Source organism: Macaca nemestrina, chromosome 17 (genome assembly GCF_043159975.1).
Source record: "Macaca nemestrina isolate mMacNem1 chromosome 17, mMacNem.hap1, whole genome shotgun sequence".
Classification (NCBI taxonomy): domain Eukaryota; kingdom Metazoa; phylum Chordata; class Mammalia; order Primates; family Cercopithecidae; genus Macaca; species Macaca nemestrina.
In genome coordinates, this window is record NC_092141.1 from 88,703,865 (window position 1) to 88,718,185 (window position 14,321).

Genomic DNA, 14,321 nt, shown 5'->3' on the forward strand with positions numbered 1-14,321 from the left:
TCTCCAGCTTATCCCAGGCCAGAGGCTGCATGCCACTGTCCCCGGCAGCACCAGCCCCTGCTTGGCTGTTATGGTGCTGGTAATAAGCCCGGCAGCCCAGGTCCAGGGCCTCCGGCGCGCAGGTCCCATAACCGGCCCCCAGCCCCTGCCCCTCCCACTCGGGCCCCTCCTCCTGCAAACCCCGCTCCCGAAGCGGCGCTGCCGTCTGCGGCCACGCGGGGGCGCGCGAGAGCTCTGCGGGCGCGGAGACCTGCAGACCCGGCCTCGGTCACCTGGGAGGGGCCCGCCCCGGCACAAAGCACCTGTGGGAATAAAGGCCAAGCCGCGACAGTCAGCACAGGGGAGCCTCTTCCCTAAAGCCTGCTGGTTTCCCGACGGTCCCACCATTGGCCCCAGCGCGGGAGAAATTTCTAACTCCTTGCCAGGCTTCACAACCCCAGGGACCCCTCCATTCTCATTAGGGGTGGGCCCTGGTTGGACGGCTGCCCAGTCCTGGGAAAGGGGTGAGTTTCCTGAAAGGAAGGGGGGAAGGCATCTGTAAGCCACAGTGCTCAGCAAGAAATCACGTTAAACAAGGCGGAAACACCGCAAAGAAAGTCGCGCGGATTGGCTCTGACACGGGACGGGGGTGGCCGTGGCCAGGAGCCGAGAGACCCTTCGGTTAAGAGCACAGGCTTTGGAGTCAGATCAACTCATGTTCCAGCCCTGGCCCCCCACCAAATGCTGTGGCATTGGCAAAGCAGTTGACCCTCCCCAGCCTCAGTTTCCTCATCTGAAAAAGGGAGATAATGAGGACCATGCCCACCTCCCTGGGGTACCTGAGAGTGAGGTGGGCACATTGCGGGGAGGTTGGCACAGAGGCTGGCCCCAAGCAGGTGCTCAAGAATGGCAGCCCCTGGGAGGATTAAAATCCTGCCCTGGGAGGTGCTGGGTTTGTCAGTGCCACTCTGCAGAGTAAACCAGCTGGGGCGCTGGGAGACACAGGCTTTGAAGTCTGAGTTTGTCAGATCTGCCTATTTCCCTGCCTCCAAAGCCCGTGGCCCCCAGCCCCCACCCCCACCCCCACCCGGGGTCTCCTGCCTCTGCCTGTGGCTTCAGCTCCATGGAATCTCCAGGGCCCATCCCAGCCTGCTCTCCGCAGCAGCCTGACCGGCTGCCTGGGGCTGAAGAGCCTGGACTTTGGTCTGGCCTGTGGGCCCCCTGGTCCACAATCCAACTGCTCTTCCTGGAAGGACTACCCCGGTCCCCATGCCAGTGCCTGCAGCCACACCCCCATGACACCCAGGCCAGCCACCCACCTGCACAAGCTCTGGCTTTGCGGCTGGGCTGGGGTCAGAGGCCGGGGACCCTCCCTGGACGGGCCCAATTCCAGTCTCAGCCGGCCTGAGCCTGCCCCCCGCCCGGCCAGAGGAGACCAGGTAGAGTCCACATCCACGTCCTCGGAGTGATGAGCACCCACGGGTGCCGGCATTGCCACTGCCCGGTCTCCAAGAGAAGCCCTGCCTTCCTCTGAGCCCCCCGACCACCACCACCACGTTTGCTCAGCCCTGTTCGTCAGCGTGGCAGGGGTTAGGCCAACAGGAGCTGTGAGAATTGCTTCATCCACAGAAGAAAAGAAACAGGGGAGAAAGAGAGGAGAGAGAGGAAAATAACCAAGTCTGTCTCACATTCAGTATTCCATTACCCCAGATGTCTGGTGTCACAAAGACACCGAGAGTCCTGGTGGCTGACCAAGCACTCGCTGATGGAGTTTCGGGGGTCAGGAGCGGGGGGCTGAGGCCTGGCTGCATGCACGGGGGGCTGATTTTCCTATCTGTGCAGCCCTGGGTGTCAAATGTCAGGGGTGCCGCCCTGAGCAGCACAGTCCCAGTTCAAATCCAGCTCCCCTCTCCAACACCTGCTCTGTGGTCCTGGGCAAGTTGCTAACCTCTCTGGGCCTGTCCTCCTCTGTAAATCCAGGACCAGTGGCAGGACCTGTCTCATAGGGTGGTCTCAGTGATAACATGAGTTAATATTCACAAACAGCTGCGAATAGGGCCTGGTACATGGAAGGCCTGGGTATTAGGAAGAGACAGGGCGGCAATTACCTTGTATCAAATGGTGAGAATGTCATTCACTCTTTTAGACCCACCTCCAAGCCTTCTTGCTTCTCTAGCAGAACGTTTCTGGTCCATGAACCCCACCCCTAACAGATGTCTTCTGTGACATGAAGAGAGGCACCAGGCTCAGAGCTCTGGCAGCCAAGCAACAGCATGGGATGGACAGTTGCCACAGCTTGATTTGCCTTGTATTTGTTTCTATAATCACCTTCAATTTTTGGTTAGTGCTACTCATTTTTCATTGACATCTGTTTTTTCTTTTTCCTTTTTAAAATTAACTTAAGCGATTTTTTTTTTTTTTTTTTTTTTTTTGAGACAGTTTCGCTCTTATTACCCAGGCTGGAGTGCAAAGGCACAATCTCGGCTTGCTGCAACCTCCGCCTCCGGGTTCAAGCAATTCTCCTGCCTCAGCCTCCCGAGTAGCTGGGATTACAGGCGTGTCGTGTGCCACTACACCAGGCGAATGTTTGTATTTTTAATAGAGACGGGGTTTCACCATGTTGTCCAGGCTTGTCTCAAACTCCTGACCTCAGCTGACCCGCCCCGCCCACCCTGGCCTCCCAAAGTGTTGGGATTACAGGCATGAGCCACCATGCCCAGCCTAACTTAAGGGATCTCTTGATGTTCCTTAAAAAAGTATTTTTTTCTTTTTTTTTTTTTTTTTTTTTGAGACAGAGTCTCACTCTGTCAACTCAGACTGAAGTGCAGTGGCGCAATCTCAGCTCACTACAATCTCCACTTTCCAGGCTTAGGTGATCCTCCTGCCTTAGCCTCCCAAGTAGCTAGGGCTACAGGTGCCTGCCACCTGTAATTATCAGCATGCCCAGCTAATATTTGTATTTTTAGTAGAGATTGGGTTTCACACTGGTCACCAAATCCTGACCTCAAGTGATCCACCCACTTTGGCCTCCCAAAGGGCTGGGATTACAAGCAGTGAGCTACTGTATCCAGCCAAAAATGTCTTTTAAAAAATTAAATTAGCTGGGCACAATGGCACATGCCTGTAATTCCAGCACTGTGAGAGGCAGAGGCAGGAGGATCACGAGCCCAGGAGTTCGAGACCAGCCTGGGCAATATAGTGAGACCTCGTCTCTACAAAGTTTTAAAGTTAGCCAAGTGTGGTGGTGCATGCCTGTAGTCCCAACTACTCAGGAGGCTGAGGTGGGAGGATCGCTTGAGCATTGGAGGTTGCAGTCAGCCGAGATTGTACCACTGTCCTCCATCCTGGGCAACAGAGCAAGACACTGTCTCAAGAAAAAAAAATCATATTAAGTAACAAAGAATGAGTTGATTTAAAGAGAAATGTTGACTAAGTAATAATTAAGGTGGCTGGGGAACATGACAAATTACATACAAGAGGTTGACCAACAGCAAACCTGCTGGGGGTCATCAAGCTCTGGCCTGCCTCCTCTGCCCATCAACCATGTGGCCAGCCCAAGAAGCTTCTGGAGGATAGCACTGGCCTCCCATGGGCAGCATCCACAGATTCCCCCCAGTCTTCCCTGCCAAATGCACGGTATTTCCCAGGTGCCCTGCACCCTTCCTGGCTATCGGATGACCAAGTCAGGACTGCTCAACACCAACCTTGCAGTTGACTGTGTGAAGCTCATTTTACCATCAGCCCAACTGAAACAGACTTGGAAGAAAACCACAGGTGACACAAAGCCATGTACTGCATACTGGAGCCACTTGGAGCTGACTGGGGACGAGTCACACAGATACATCATCCACACAAACCTGTCAACCCAGATCCTTCTCTGAATTTAGCCAGTCCAGGTGCTAGCAGTACCACACAAAACATCCGGGTACTGACTGGGGTGATTCTTGCAAGGCAGGTCACACCACTGGGACACAGAACACCAGCTTGGGGACAGGCGTGGTGGCTCACTCCTGCAATCCCAGAACTTTGGAAGGCCAAGGCAGGTGGATCACCAGAGGTCAGGAGTTTGAGATCAGCCTGGCCAACATGGTGAAACTTTCTATTAAAAATACAAAGATTAGCTGGGTGTGGTGGTGGGCACCTGTAATCCCAGCTACTCGGAAGGCTACAGCAGGAGAATTACTTGAACCCAGGAGGCAGAGGTTGCAGTGAGCCAAGATCGCGCCACTGCACTCCAGCCTGGGTGACAAGAGCAAAACTCTGTCTCAAAAAAAGAAAAAGAAAAAGAAACAGAAGAGAAGAGAGAAGAGAAGAGAAAGAAAAGAAAAAAAAGAAAAGAAAAGAGAAAAGAAAAGAAAAAAGAAAAGAAAAGAAAAGAAAAGAAAAGAAAAGAAAAGAAAAGAAAAGAAAAGAAAAGAAAAGAAAAGAGAAAAGAGCCAGCTTGGTTAGGAGGCCCCTCCCCAGTAGAGTCAGCTCTGTATACTGTCACCAGGAGGCGGCGCTCTTGGGCCCCTCAACACTCCTGGAAGCCTTCCTCACTTCCTCGGGCACCTTTTGAAGCAGTGAGAGTTGAGAACTCCCTTCTGTTCCTCCAGCTCCTCCTTCTCCTCCTCCTCCTCCTTCTCTGAAAAAGCTTCAGTCAAGCTTAGACCCAGCCTTGAGATAGTGGTCAAGGATAATTGCTTGCTGAAGTCCTAGATGGACCCCCAAGTGAGCACTGGTAGTTTAGAGAGGAGAACTGAAACCCTCAGGGCCAGGTTTTTCGGGGCGGGGGGGATCCCCTGAGGGAAGGAATCAGTAGTCCCATCCGTAGCACAAAGACCACCCTGGATCAGTGGTTTCCAAATCTGAACAAGCCTCAGAATCGCCTTGTGAGATCTGGCACGGGGCGGGCCACGTGCATCCACTCCCACACTCCTGAACCTGCAGGTCTGGGGTGGGCCTGAGAGTCTGCATTTCTGACCAGAGCCCGGGTGATTTCGCTGCTGCTGGCCTGGACCCCACGCTGCAGAATCGCTGCACCTGATAAAGGTTATGGATAAATGAATGCATGAGGGAGTGAAAGCTGGTCTCGCCCATCCTCCTCAGGTTAAACGGATGAAAAGGGAGCACCACTCCTGGGCCAGGCACTGGGCAGAGGAGGTAGGGGAGCACAGGCGCCTCCAGGCTCCATCCCAATGGGGCCTGGCCAGCGCCTTCCCAGAGAGGGGCTGCTTGCTTATGCAAACAAGCTCGCTCTTTCCAGAGTGCAGGGAGCACGGGCCCAGATTCTCTCCTCTGCACTGACGTCCAGCCTGTGTCAAAGGCAGGGACTTCCTTGGTTCACTATCAGCCTTTCCTTGTGTCCTGGGTCGGAACAGGAGCACCTGTAGGTTCATGTAACCGACAAGTCTGCTCGCGATGCCGTCCTGGACTCCTTAAGGCCTGGGCTCCCCGTCTTTGGAATGGGCGAGTTCATCTCCCACAAGCCGATCCTAAGGGGGAATAACCACGCCTGCAGCTTCCGACCTAGGAGCTGCAAACACCTGGCGTGGGGCCTTTCAAGGGAAAGAAACAGCAAGAATTACTCTGTCCCCAGCTCCAGGCCTGCAGAGGACCCGAGTGAGGTCCCCGGGTTCCCTAGGCAAGGTTCTCCTCCGCAGCAGGTACCGCGTCCCGACCCCTGCCCCGGCGCCCCACCAGGAGAGATGTCAAGGCGAGGGAGGATTCCCCGGGGTGCTTGCCGGGGCAGCCCAGTTCCTCCGCGGGCTTCTTTGGGACGAGCAGCCTCCCCTCCCCCACGCCCACCGTCCGAGGTGCGCAGGGCCCCCTCCCCACCGCAGCGGCGCGGGGGCTGCAGGAGCATCTGTTGCCATGGTGACGCGCGGCGCTGCGCTCCTCGGATCCCGCGCCAGCCACAGCCGCCACCACCACAGTCCAAGAAGCCGAGAGCTGGGGCTCAGGCGGGACCGGGACACGGACACCCCGCATACGCTCCACACACACTACACATCTGCGACGGGCATCCACGCACGCTACACACCGGCACACTTACAGGCACACTCATGCGCTTGCCACCCCTTCCCCCCACCCATAGACACAAAACACACACGCACACACTGCACACATCTGGCACTGTGTGCACCACCTCATGCCACAACCAGCCACACACCCCACATGCGCCCGAACAACACCCTTCACCCACACCGCACACGCTGCAGCCCTGTCCACGCTACATGACGCATGCACCCCACACACCCACTCGGGACCCCGACGCGGGCGGACAAGCGATGGCAACAGGCCCTCGGGGTGGGCCGTAATGAGTAGGGCGGGCGGCAGGGGTCGCACCCGGGTCGGCGCACGCGCAGCAGGCTAGTGCCACCCCCTCCCCCTCGCCGGCCGCCACATCTTTGCCCTCTCTGCGGCCGGGCCCTGCGGGGCACCCTGGGGGCCCGACGGCCTCTGGGAGCGCCGTGGGCTCCGGCCCCGCACCCCGCGACGGAACGGTCAGCGCAGTCCCCCGGGCCCTCCGCCCCTCGCCCGGCCTTGCGCACCCCCCGCCTCAGGGAGCGACCGGGTACGGTATCCCAGGGCGCGGCGCAGCCAACGCGCAACCCGCCCAGGTCAGGGCTGCCCGCGCCTGGGCCGCCGGGGGTGCGGTCCCGCAAGGGCGCGCGAGGGACTGGGCCTCGGGACCCCCACCCCCGGGATGGCTCCGTCCCTAGCCCGGACCGCTCCCTGGAAGAGGTCGCCCTGCCATCCCGTGGGGCTGGAGGAGGGATGGGGCACCTCTGGGGCGGGGCAGGGACCCGGGCCACTCGCGCACCCGGGGAGCCGGGAAAGCAACCCCCGAAGGCCCCAGTCTCTCCCGGCGACTGGAGAACCCAATCAGGCTATGTTTTCGGCTTTGGTTTTGGTGACAGATCACTGTGTGACTTTTGGCTTCAGTGTCTGAAGAGGTTCAAACAGTGGAGAGGCAACCCTAAGAGAACTGTCCATCACCACGGATCAATTTACATAAATGAGTTTTCTCACGGTCCAAGCCCATAAAAATAAAAACAGGTTTGGAATTGATTCTGGGCTCTGTCCTAGACAATAAATAATATTTACCCAATGACACCTGAACCACTGGGAAAAAATACAGTCCCATCCATCTCATTAAGAGATGTAGTCCAACAAAAATTTTACTTTTATGTATATAATAAACATATACTGCAATTTTAATATATTTATGCTGGTTTGATCAATTTAATAATTCAATTTAATATTCAATGCAGAATAAATTTTTTAAATACTGACAGCCTTAGAGTCACAGGAAACAAAATATTTTAAATCTAAATGATGGTTCAAATATTGTTATTTCTAGACCTGGTCTAATTTTAAAAGAATTTACTTCATGAGCATTTTTAAGACATAGGTTAACATTTTTTAAAGTTTGAATAATTCATGTGCCTGTTCTTGTTGCAGACATATGCTTGGGTGATCAGTGAATTACTTTCAAACATAAAAATTTTTATTAAAATAAAGTTTTGTAGAAGAAATGAAACAGAACCCAGAGGTAAAGGAGAAAAGGATCAAAAAGAACCTGCCCTTTTATTGGGTCACACTGCTACCTTATTTCTATTTCCTTGGATACACTTAAAAGGATAGCCCAAGGAAAACTGGAGGCAGACTGCACTTAGAAAAAAAAAAAGCTTTCTTTCAAAGGAATCAGACTTCAGAAGGACTGGCTCACCAAATATAAAAATCCAACAAGTATTTAAAGGGAAAAAAAAAATCCCAAGAGAATCAAGGTTAGTAAATTTACACTACTCTGCCTCCGGTGGTCAGCGGCAGCTTCCTCACGTGATTACACTAATCCTAAAAGCTCGGACACCGGCTGGGAAAAGCAAAAGTCAGCTAAAATTCTTGTTGCTGTAGAGTCCAGGTCCACAGGAAGCAGTTAAGGTTTTATAATTTGGGGACTCTGTGATTTCTGGTTTCAGCTGAGGAATTGTGACTTCTTCAATGATACTGGAAGTGGGATAAAATGTCAGCTTTGGCTTCTACAGAGTGAAGAGCAGTTTTATTTTTTTAAATGCCAAAATTTACAGTATGCTGGAAATCACATACTTTGCAACCATGTAAACTTCATGGTGAAAAAATGGTAGCTGTCAATCTTAAAAGGTGTCAGGGACCATTATTTTTTAAAATTCTTTTCCAGGCCATGTGGGTGAAGACACTTGGAGGCCATGACCCTAGGCCAGTTCCTTTTTGGACAGAAGAAGAAACTGAGGTTTAGGGGAGGGGAGTGACCTGTCCACTGTCCACAGCTGATAACAAGCAAGGGAGGCAGTGCAAACACCCAGCAGCCCAGGAAAGATGACACCTCCACCACCCGTCATTAGAGAAAAGTAAATTAATACCACAGCGAGATGCCACTGCACACCCCCTAAGATGGCTAGAACTTTTTATTTTAAAAAAATAGTAAGTGTTGGTAAGGAGGCGGAAATGTTGCAGCCTTCAGAGATGGCAGGCAGGAGTGTAAAATGATGCAGCTGCTGTGGGAATTCTGACAATTCCTCAGTAAGTTGCACATGGAATAATTTATCGAATTATTGAAATTATTTGAATAATTTATTCAAACTTTTTTTTTTTTTTTTTGAGACAGAGTTTCACTCTTGTTGCCCAGGCTGGAGTGCAGTGGCACGATCTTGGCTCACTACAACCTCCACCTCCCAGGTTCAAGTGATCCTCCTGCCTCAGCCTCTCGAGTAGCTGGAACTACAGGTACACACCATCATGCCTGGCTAATTTTTGTATTTTTAGTAGAGACGGGATTTCACTATGTTGGTCAGGCTGGTCTTGAACTCCTGACCTCAGATGATCCACCTACCTCGGCCTCCCAAAGTGCTGGGATGACAGGCGTGTGCTACTGTGCCCACCTTCAAACTTTTAAAAATAGTAACCGATGTCTTGTAAAATGCTCATCAAGTAAACTCTTTTAGAATTAAACCATATCTGGAAATATCCATATTTGAATCATAATTTAAATTTAAAATTTCCTGTGTACACATATGACTCAGCAATCCACTCATAGGTATACACCCAAAATAATTGAAAGCAGGTGTTCAAACAAAAACTTGTACACAGATGTAACAAGCAGCATCATTCACACTCACCAAAAGGTAGAAATGAAACAAATGTCCATCAAAGATGAATGGACAAACACAATGTGGTCTATCTATATAATGGAATATTATTTGGCCATGAAAAGGAACAAACTACTTAGCTGGGCATGGTGGCTTATTCCTGTAATCCCAGCACTTTGAAAGGCGCAGGTGGAATGATTGCTTGAGCCCAGGAGTTCGAGACCAGCCTGGGCAGCATAGCAAGACCCTGTTTCTACAAAAAGAAAAAACAATTAGCCAGGCGTGGTGGTGCACACCTGTAGTTCCAGCTACTTGGGAGGCTGAGGTGTGAGAATCTCTTGAGCCCTGGAGGTCAAGGCTGCAGTAAACTATGATTGCACCACTGCACTCATACCTGGGTGACAGAGTGACATATTGTCTCAATAAAAAAAGGAATGAAGTACTGATACATACTCTAATATGAATGGACCATGAAAAACATTATGCTCAGTGAAAGAATTCAGACATAAAAGGCCACATATTACACGATTACACTCATAGGAAATATCCAGAATAGGTAGCTCCATAGACAAAAAGGAGATGGGAGGTTGCCAGGGGCTGAGGGAGGAGGGTGGGAAGTGCCTGCCTAATGGATTTCTCTCTGGTATAATAAAGACGCTTTGGAGCTAGTTAGTGGTGATGGTTGCATAACATTGTAAATGTACTAACTGCCACTGTTAAATGGCTGAAATAGTAAATGTTATGTGCATTTTTTTTTTTTTTTTGAGACAGAGCCTCGCTCTCTCACCCAGGCTGCAGTGCAATGGGGTAGTCTCAGCTCACTGCAACCTTCACCTCCCGGGTTGAAATGATTCTCCTGCCTCAGCCTCTCGAGTAGCTGGGATTACAGGCTCACATCACCACGCCCAGCTAATATTTGTATTTTTAATAGAGACGGGGTTTCACCATGTGGGCTAGTCTGGTCTCAAACTCCTGACCTCAGGTGATCCACCAGTCTTGGCCTCCCAAAGTGCTGGGATTACAGGCATGAGCCACTGTGCCCGGCCCTGTTATGTGTGTCTTACCACAACTAAAAGAAAACAGATTCTGCGGCCACATCTTAAAAAAAAAAAAAAAAGCAGAAGGCAGATAATGGCCATGTTTCAGACAGGGTTTGCTCAGTGGCTTCCACACAGTGGTCCCATCCTCGGGGTGGTTAATAAAAGCTTCTGTTGGGAGACTCAGAGGGAAGGGCTGGGTGAAGCGAGCCGCAGGGGGACCTGGCCTGTCCTCACCTGACATCCATCAGCTCCCAGCAGAGGCCAGCAGGAGTCCGGACTCCTTGGTCGGAGAAGCACAGGCAAAGTGGCCAAGGGCACCGCAGAGAGCCCCGGCAAACTTCCCCTTTGGGTTTCTTGGCCCCAGCTGTGGGCCGTAAAGCAAACTTTGTGAATCGACGCTGGTGACCCAACATGGAAAATGACTCTTTCTCCGTCACCCGATTCAAACGTCATCAGATTGCTTTTGGTGTCGGAAGCAGAGCACACCTTAACAAGCACCTCCCCAGCTGTCCCTTTTAATAAAACACACAGGTTGAATGTATTTCCAATGTCTGGAATGAATCAGGGAAGTGGGTTTTTTAATCACCAGCTCTCGGGAGAAACACGTTCTGGAGAGCAAAAGGCAAGAACTAACCTTTTCAACAAACCAACCTGCAGAGAAACCCCTCTGTGAGTCCAGTGTCGTAAATGAAAATGTTACCAGGCTGGGCGTGGTGGCTCATGCCTGTAATCCCAACATTTTGGGAGGCCGAGGTGGGTGGATCATCTGAGTTCAGGAGTTTGAGACCAGCCTGGCCAATACAGCGAAACCCTGTCTCTACTAAAAATACAAAAATTAGCCGGGTGTGGTGGCAGGCACCTGTAGTCCCAGCTCCTGGGGAGGCTGAGGCAGGAGAATCGCTTGAACCCGGGAGGCAGAGGTTGCAATGAGCCAAGATTGCGCCACTGCACTCCAGCCTGGGCGACAGAGCGAGAGTCCGTCATAAAAAAAAAAAAAAGAAAAGAAAAAAGAAAATGTTAGCTACACGCACGGCTTAGGGGCAGCTCCCTGAAATTTGTAACTGTTTAGCCCTGGGTGTGTCCGTCCAGGATGGGTCATGTCTTTCAAGCTGCACCTGCCCACAGGAGAGCCCACCCCCAAAATGCTGCAGCTGTCACAAGGTTGCCTCTTGTTCATTCGGTTCTTAACATGGTTGTTCTTACAACTTTATTAAAGAATGAATGGTTTTGGCTGGGTGAAGTGGCTCACACCTATAATCCTAGAACTTTGGGAGGCTGAGGGGGGAGGATTGCTTGAGTCCAGGAATTTGAGACCAACCTGACCAACAGGGCATAACCCCATCTCTACTAAAAATACAAAAAAAGTAGCCAAGCATGGTGGCAGATGGCTGCAATTCCAGTTACTCAGGAAGCTGAGGCACGAGAAACATTTGAACCTAGAAGGTGGAGGTTGCAGTGAGGTGAGATCGTGCCACTGCACTCCAGCCTGGGTGACAGAGGGAGACTTTGTCTCAAAAAAAAAAAAAAATTAATGGAAATGGTTTTGGCTGAGTGCAGTGGCTCACACCTGTAATCACAGCACTTTGGGAGGCCAAGCAGGGAGCATCACTTGAGTTCAGGAGTTCGAGACCAGCCTAGACAATGTAGAGAAACCGCATCTCTACAAAAAAAAAATTTTTTTAATTAGCCAGGCGTGCCTGGGAGTTCAAGGCTGCTGTGAGCTATGATGGCACCACTGCACTGCAGCCTGTCTCAAAAAATAATAATGAATAAAAAAAGAATTAATGTTTTCCATTTATATCATTTTCAAAAGAGGTTTGCTCCTCTCACATGAAACTGAGAGAGCCAATTCTGCAAAGAAATTCAAATGGCCAGTAAGTACAGGAAAAGAACCAAAAGTTCCAACAACAATCAGATGCTGTTTGGATCTGATGATTGTTTTTTTGTTTTTTTTTGTTTTTTTTTTTGAGACGGAGTCTTGCTCTGTCACCCAGGCTGGAGTGCAGTGGCCGGATCTCGGCTCACTGCAAGCTCCGCCTCCCGGGTTTACGCCATTCTCCTGCCTCAGCCTCCCGAGTAGCTGGGACTACAGGCGCCCGCCACCTCGCCCGGCTATTTTTTTTGTATTTTTTAGTAGAGACGAGGTTTCACCGTGTTAGCTGGGATCGTCTCTCGATCTCCTGACCTCGTGATCCGCCCATCTCGGCCTCCCAAAGTGCTGGGATTACAGGCTTGAGCCACCGCGCCCGGCCCTGATGATTGTTTTTGAAGACAATACTTGAGGCTGGGGCCCTGCCACCACCCACCCAGAATGAGACCCATTAATCATCGTCACCCAGGGCTGACTCTTTTTCGTTGTTGGTTTTCACATCCAGCTTTGCCATTGATCGTACACGAGACCTGGGGCAAATCATTCACTCCCTCTGTGCCCAGTTTCCTCTGTGTTCAGGTGAGGAGCTCCACGTGGTGTCTGCACTGTAGGGCGGGTGAGGACCTCTGCTATTCCGTCGGCTGAGTGGGGCCCCATCCTGCTACAGTGACCCAAAGGCAATGGTGAACACAAGAGAAAAGCGTTCTGTATTTTGTGTTGTCTTCATCTGTTCCTGCTGCTATCACAAAACACTGCAGACTGTGAGATTTACAAGTCATAGAGATTTATTTCTCGAAGTTCGGAAGCTGGGAAGTCCAAGATCAAGAATCTCCGCTTCCCACATGGCACCTCGTTGCCGCACCCTCCAGAGGGGAAAAATGCTGTGTCCTCACATGGAGGAAGGGAAGTCCTTTTATAATAAGACTCTAATCCTGCCAGGCGCAGGGGTTCACGCCTGTAATCCCAACACTTTGGGACGCTGAGGCAGACAGATCGCTTGAACGCAGGCATTCAACACTAGCCTGGGCAACACGGCTAAACCCTGTCTCTACAAAAAAATTTAAAAATTAGCCAGGTATGGTGGCGCACACCTGTGGTCCCAGCTACTTGGGAGGCTGAGGAGGGAGGATCACTTGAACCCAGGAGGCGGAGGTTGCAGTGAGCCATTTAACTCCAGCCTGGGAAACACAGCAAAATCCCATCTCAAGGCCATGTGTGGTGGCTCACACCTCCCAGCACTTTGGGAGGCCAAGGTGGGTGGATCACTTCAGGTCAGGAGTTCGAGACCAGTCTAGCCAACATGGTGAAACCTCCGTCTCTACTAAAAGTACAAAAAAATTAGCTGGGTGTGGTGGCAGGCACCTGTAATCCCGGCTACTTGAGAAGCTGAGGCAGGAGAATTGCTTGAACATGGCAGGTGGAGGTTGCAGTGAGCTGAGATCGCGCGACTGCCCTCCAGCCTGGGTGACAGAGTGAGACTCTGTCTCAAAAAAATTAATTAAAAATCTCATCTCAAAATAAAATAATATAATATATAAGGCTCTAATCCCACCCCAGAGGGCAGAGCCATTACAGCCTCCTCACCTCCCAGTACTGTTGCATTGAGGACTAAGTTTCAACTTGAATTTTGGAGAGACACATTCAAACCACAGTAAGTGTCAACGGTGTGCCAAGGCGACGGGTCCTTGCTTCCCTCTCATCCACATTGATGATCAGGCGACCCACTGGATTGGTTTCCTGCAGCTGCTTTGAGAAAGCACCACAGACTGGGGCTGTTGAGCAACCCAGGTGTGTTCCCTCACAGGTGTGGAGGCCAGAAGTCCAATCCAGAGAGACCATGCTCTCTCCGCAGGCTCCGCAGAGGACCCGTCCTCACCTCTCCCAGCCGCTGTGGACGCCACTGATTTTGTTTTGTGTTTTTATTTTTGTTTTTTTGAGACAGAGTTTCATGCTTGGGGCACAGGCTAGAGTGCAATGGTGCTATCTCGGTTCACTGCAACCTCTGCCTCCTGGGTTCAAGCGATTCTTCTGCCTCAGCCTCCTGAGTATCTGGTATTACAGGTGCCTGCCACCACACCTGACTAATTTTTGTATTTTTTAGTAGAGATAGGGGTTTCACCATGTTGGCCAGGCTGGTCTCGAACTCCTGACCTCAGGTGATTCACCCATCTCGGCCTCCCAAAGTGCTGGGATGACAGGCGTGAGCCACCGCGCCCAGCCAGGACACCAGTGATTTTGGCCCACGCCTTCCTGTGTGCATGCTCAGTACGCAGGAAAGCCCTTTCCCTGAAACTCAGAGACCCTCCATCGGTTTTTATTTCT